The following is a 6688-nucleotide window of genomic DNA, read 5'->3' as shown; positions in this document are numbered from 1 at the left end:
AAAGAAGAAGGGCAGAATGTTTACATTGGATGCAGACATGTCTGAATTGAGTGCAGCAATGTTTGCACATGGGACCGGTGTAGTTGCAGATATTGATATCTGGCATAAACGCATTGGTCATGTTAATGTACAGCGACTTAAATCAATGCAGGCCCAAAATATTGTTGCAGGATTGCCAAAATTCAAGGTTGCAGAAATGCATAAGGTATGTGAAGCCTGTCAGTTTGGAAAACAGGCAAGGAAACCATTTCCTAGACATGTTCAAGAGAGTGAGAAGCCATTGGAATTAATCCACTCTGATGTGTGGACTACTAAAGCTGCATCTCTTGGAGGCTGTCATTATTTTGTCACTTTTATTGATGACTATAGCAGAAAAGTTTGGGTGTATTTTATGAAAAAGAAAAGTGAAGTTTTTGGGCATTTCAAAACCCTTAAAGCTATGGCTGAAAAAGAAACAGGTCTGCAAATAAAATGCCTAAGGTCAGATGGAGGGGGAGAGTACCTCTCAAATGAGTTTGCAAAGTTCTTGCAGGAGCATGGCATAAAGCAGCAATATTCATGCAGTTATACCCCACAACAAAATGGAATTGCAGAAAGGAAAAACAGGCATATTGGAGAGGTATCTCGTGCCATGCTCAATGAAAAAGACTTGCCAGATTTTTATTGGGCTGAAGCAGTTGCTACAGCAGTCTACATAATGAACAGGACTCCCACTGCAGCAATACATGGAATGACTCCAGAGGAGAGGTATACTGGTAGGAAACCAGATATTTCTCATTTGAAAATTTTTGGTTGCATTGCCTATGTACATGTGCCAGATGAGCTGAGATCCAAGTTGGATCCAAAAGCTGAGAAGTGCATCTTTATTGGTTACTCTCTGCAGCAAAAAGGGTATAGATGCTATAACCCTTCTACTCGTAAGTTTACAGTGAGCAGAGATGTTGTTTTTGATGAGATGAGTAGCTGGTATAAACCAGTAAATGTGATTGATGATGTAGATACACAAAATGGTAATGCTGCACAGAATTCACAGCAGCAGTCACAAAATATTAGTGGACCTGGAGCGTCCTCTAGCAGTGGTTCACATTCTTCGCCATGGACAGGCAGATTGAGATCAGAAGAATCTTCTCAAAGCAATGCAGATAGTGGTATGTAGGTATCACGAAAAGGAAAAGAGAAGGTTGATCAGCCCATGTTTGATGTGAATGCAGGTCACTCTTATGTGGATGGTGAATCCAGTGGCTCAGAACAGAGCATTGATGATGAGTTGGGTATTCCTTCTATTGTTACACCTGGAGTAAGGAAGACCAGGGATGTTTTGAGAGCACCTGGGAGTGAACCTACTTTGCGCAAGTCTACGAGAGTTAGGTATCCTGTGGATAGGCTGAAATATGATGGATTTACAGCCATTCACTATGCATATATGGTCAAGGTGATACAGGAACTAGAACCCACTTCTTTTGAGGAAGCCATGGGAAAAGAAAAATGGGATAAAGCCATGGATGAAGAAATGGATGCCTTGGAAGCAAATGCTACATGGGAATTGGTACCTTTGCCTAAAGGTAAGAATGCAATTGGTTGTAAGTGGGTTTATAAGGTGAAGCACAATGCAGATGGTTCTGTGAACAGATACAAGGCAAGATTAGTAGTCAAGGGGTATGCACAAACATATGGCATTGACTATGAAGAAACATTCAGTCCGGTTGCAAGGATGGCAACCGTAAGAGCAGTCATTGCTATGGCTGCATCAAAGGGATGGTCTTTACATCAGATGGATGTAAAGAATGCCTTCTTGCATGGTGATTTGCAAGAAGAGGTCTATATGGAGCAGCCACCAGGTTATGTGCATGCTGTTCATCCTGAGTTTGTTTGCAGGTTGAAGAAAGCCTTGTATGGCTTGAAGCAAGCACCTAGAGCATGGTCTGACAAGATAGGACAGTATCTTGTCACTATTGGTTTTCAGATTTCCAAGGCAGATTTCTCACTTTATGTGAGAAAAACAGAGAAAGGTATTATGCTGCTTGTCATTTATGTTGATGATTTGATTATGACAGGTGACAGTGATGAAGATATCCTTCATGTGAAAATGCTATTGAAGCAGAAGTTTGAGATGAAGGATTTGGGAGAGCTGCGTTATTTCTTGGGCATTGAGGTGATTAGATCACCAAGTGGGATACAGCTCTTGCAGAGGCAGTATGGATTGGACATGCTGTCCAAATATGGGATGACAGGCTGTAAGCCTATTTCAGTTCCTTTGGAGCAAAATGTGAAGCTGAGCACAGATGCAGGTGAGCTTCTAGAAGACCCTACTATGTACAGACGCATAGTAGGAAGTTTGATTTATATGACTATTACCAGGCCAGATTTGAGCTATGCTGTTGGATTGGTAAGTCAGTTTATGCAGGCTCCAAGGAAACCACATTTGGATGCGGCTAGACGCATACTTAGGTATGTGAAGTCCACATTGCAGTATGGACTATTTTATGAGATTGGGGTTCAGATACAGTTGCATGGATACACTGATGCTGATTGGGCTGGTAGTATTTCTGATAGACGATCTACCAGTGGATATGTATTCTCTTTTGGGAGTGCTGCAGTCACTTGGAGCAGCAAGAAACAGCCTACAGTTGCCTTGTTGAGCACAGAGGCTGAGTACAGGGGTGCAGCAATGGCTGCATGTGAGGTAGCTTGGTTGCATAAGCTACTTTATGATATGCATCAGTCTACAGATGGGCCAGTTGTCATTTATTGTGACAACATGAGTAGTATACACTTGGCAAATAACCCAGTCTATCATGCTAGAACAAAGCACATTGAGGTGCATTATCACTATGTGCGAGAGAGGGTTTTACTAGGTCTTATTGATCTAGTTTATGTCAGCACAGAGGATCAGGTAGCTGACATATTCACGAAGGCATTGGGCGCAGAGAAGCTGCGCAAGTTCAGAGACCTGCTTGGTGTGCAGGAATTGGGATTGAGCTCGAGGGGGAGTGTTGAGATATCGAGCTCCACTCGTGATACGCCAGGGTGACCGTTGTATATTTATGTCACCGACTTGTCAGTTGCAGATGCGGTTGGTACACCGCCCCTGAATAATAGCTACATGATAGCTATCCTTATCTACTCTAGTTCGTGGCTTGGTTAGTATGCCACCTTAGTTAGTTGAGTTTGTTTTGAGACCCATATCTAGGGCTCTTCTATTTTCTTTGTACTTGAGTTCTTTTGGCTTACACAACTAAGAAGAGGAAAACTATTTTCAGCCTCCACCCTTGTGTGTCTTCCCCCATTGTGCAAGCAAGAAAGCTTCAAGCGAGACTCCTTCCTTCTCTCCCACAATCTTGACAGGGGGGGAGGGGGGAGCACATATAGTAGGTGAGGATCATGGGGGTTGATCCGGCAGGGGAGATGGTCACGAGAAGAGGAAGAGTGAGGGATGGTGGGGTGATCGGAAGTATGAGGCAAGTGTGAGAGGGGGAGTGGCCCTAGAAGGGGGAGGGGGGGGAACACACGTACTGGGTGAGAATCTGGGGTGTTTATGCGAGAGGGGAGATGGTCAAAGGAAGAGGAAGAGTGAGGGATGGTGGGGTGATTGGAAGTATGAAGCGGGTGTGAGGGGGGGAGTGGCCCCAAAAGTGGGTTGGGGGGGGGGGGGGGGGGGGGGCGCTATGGGATAGGGTCGAAGAGCAATCCATGAGAAGGGGGTTGGGGGATCTCGAGTAGGGTGGGCTCTGACACCTTACTGGGTGGTGGGGATGGAGGCCTGTGATCCTACTAGTTTGGTTGAGCGGGGGACTGCTAGGGGGTGCCCTAACAAAGGCTCGTCACCCATCCTGCTATTCTCTATTACCGTGGCTATGTCTAAGGGACTGGCTAAGGCCCACCCTTGTCGTCTCCCTCTCTGTCATTGTTGGACCCCTCTAAAGTCGTCAACATCCACCCTGGGTCTGTCGGCTGAGCCATCTTGGCTCTAAAACACATGTAATCTGCTGCTTGATGGCCAAAGTTATGGCATTGCAGGCACTGACCAGCTTGCCTTGTTACAATAACCCGATGCCCGAAAGAGAGTCTTCCTACCTCAATCTCAAGAAACATAGGTATGTTCTTTGTATCTTTCACAATCACTCGTACCTTCGGGACTCCTGTGCCTGTCACTACATCTACAAAAGAGGAAGAAAGAATGGTGCCAAAAAGCCATCCAAAGTCCTCCACTAATTGACGATACTCTACCGCCAGTCCGATGAATAAAAGGGTGAGCGAGTGTCTAGAAAACCTATTGTGAAGCGGGAATTCCTCCACTGTGAAGCCATTGTACAAGAAAACCATTTAGATGACCCCCTTCATGGAGACATAAGGTGAGCTATTCACTAGCTCATGGGTTGCATCCACTGAGGTGAGTCAAACCATGAAGTTCCCCTAACCCATGAGAATTGCCTCTACAATTTGCCCTGGTGCCAATGCATAGTGTGGAGTAAAGCTAATCCCAATGTTGGGCCTTGGATGAAGAGTGTCCTACAACCTCTCCAAAGATTGATGTTTCTTTTAGTTCCAACTCTATGGCACAAATGGAAAGGAGCTGTTCCTAAAAAAGGACAATGTGCAAGGTGTTTGGCTAGGGGGACACTTGAAGAATGCATCGGCATCTGACCTGAGGTTTCCATTGAGTGTAACTACTGAAGATGTACTGAGCTAGCTATTGTGATATCTAAGGGAATGTTGCTGCAAAAAGAGGGAGCAACTAGTTTTCTTTTTTGGATTTTCATAGTCATAAATTAGGCCTTGAGATACAAACAACCAGCTTTATAGGTCAGCGCAGGGCAATCAGGTATGAGAGGTCAAACAAGTTGCGGGGGCAATTCGGCAACAGCGCAGGGCAATCAGGAAAGTTGCGGTGCAAATGCCTCCTGTTTAGGGGTGTGGCTGCGCAAGTTTAGCAAGTGTAGGTTAGAGTTGGCAGCAATCAATTTTTTGACATGAGAAGTCGGATTAGCCGCCATGGATTCTACAATGGATGCACACAAGTGTAGGTTAGAGTTGGCAACAATCAACTGTCTGACATGAGAAGTCGGATTAGCCGCCATGGATTCTACACTGGATGCACACAAGGAGCAAGGGCTAGGCAGCACATGTGAAGGTAGGTGAGAGGAAGGCAATGCAATTAGGTGCAACAAACTGCACAAAGACAGGCTCCAAAGACCAAGCTACGCAGCTCAATGCTCCTGCTATCCCCATCGAAGCATCTCAAAACCCATGGTTGCATAACCCTTGCATTTATACTTTGTTCTCCTTTCTGTTGATAGTATTTCATCCATAGTCAACAAAGGTAGTATCAAATCGATTGTTGGTTTAGTCCCCAACCTAATCTTAGATTTAGACTTTAATTTCTTTCTCGTTGTAGGCATTTGATGCTTAGTAATGATCTATAAAGGTGGTAAAATGTGTGATTTAGCCAATCATAACCAATGATTCGCATCGTATACCCCGAGTATGCAAGAGAGTCTCAACAACACATTGCTCCCTTGTGCTTGCTCTCCCTCAATGTTTGCAATCTTCACTTTGTTGGAGCTTTTTGAAATTTTATTCTACCAATTTCTAGTGTTATTGCAATGCAAATAGTGATGCTAGTTACATCATTTGTAACCAATAGACCAGCAGCATTGGTCTTTGCATTTGTTTTTTACTTTTAGTTATCAAGCACTTGCTTGTTTTCATCATTAGGCTTTAAATTTGAATCAATTTCTAGTTTTTTTCCCTTTCCTCGAAAATAAGATCAACTAAGCTAAAATCTATTGTTGTCTTTGCACTTGGTAGTCTCTCAAGTATATACATAATGCCTTGATATATCAAAATCACACTTAATCACATATTTCAAAAAAAGGTCTCTCAAGTAGGGCTTCCTATCCTACATTTTTATAATCATGCTTCAATTAACCTCTTCCTAAGGCTAGTGGCTCGTCCCATGATGGTAGCTTGTTTTAGATTCAAGATTTGAACTACAAGCATGAGGAGGAAATATAAAATATCACACGAGTCTATACCAAGTAGACATATGATAGACAGATTGCAAAGGAGTTGGCATATGCTCCAAAAAAGTCAAATACTATTGGTCTACTAGGAGCCCTTGAGGATTGATAACCTTGTTATGAGAAGGAGAGAGCCCTACAACAATATTTGGTGGCCATCCATAGATCTCAAGTGCTCAAATAGAAAGGAAAGACAAGGAAAAAAGGTGAAGAGAACCTCTCTCTTCTTGAAAATCCAACGTTTGTCTCTTCATCAATTCATTTTCTTTATGTAGAGCTTATTTGCTATTTTTTGTTCAATGTTCTAAATTTTGGCATTGAAACATTGGGAAGATGCATGATTGGAAATTTGTATATGTACACACATGTTTTTGAACAAATTTCTTAACATTTGTTGAAATGTAATTTTAAGCAATCTATTTCACTCGCTCTTCATCACTTTCCTTCTCTCATAATTAGATGCTATGTTTGAATGATGCTTTTAACATGCAATGACAACCTTGTGAAAACTTTGTTAGGGTTTAGGAATGCCTGGATCAAAACTTGTTTTTATGCGTTTGTTAACAACTTGATCGATGCAATCTATAATGTACAAAGATAATATATATCTGAATATTGTTGTTGATATCCAAAGTTAGCATAGGAAATATGAAAATGTTAAAAAATTA

Source organism: Lygodium microphyllum, chromosome 25 (assembly GCF_053477565.2).
Source record: "Lygodium microphyllum isolate KBCC chromosome 25, Lygodium_microphyllum_v1.1.10, whole genome shotgun sequence".
Classification (NCBI taxonomy): Eukaryota; Viridiplantae; Streptophyta; class Polypodiopsida; order Schizaeales; family Lygodiaceae; genus Lygodium; species Lygodium microphyllum.
Note: the sequence above shows the minus strand (reverse complement) of the source record.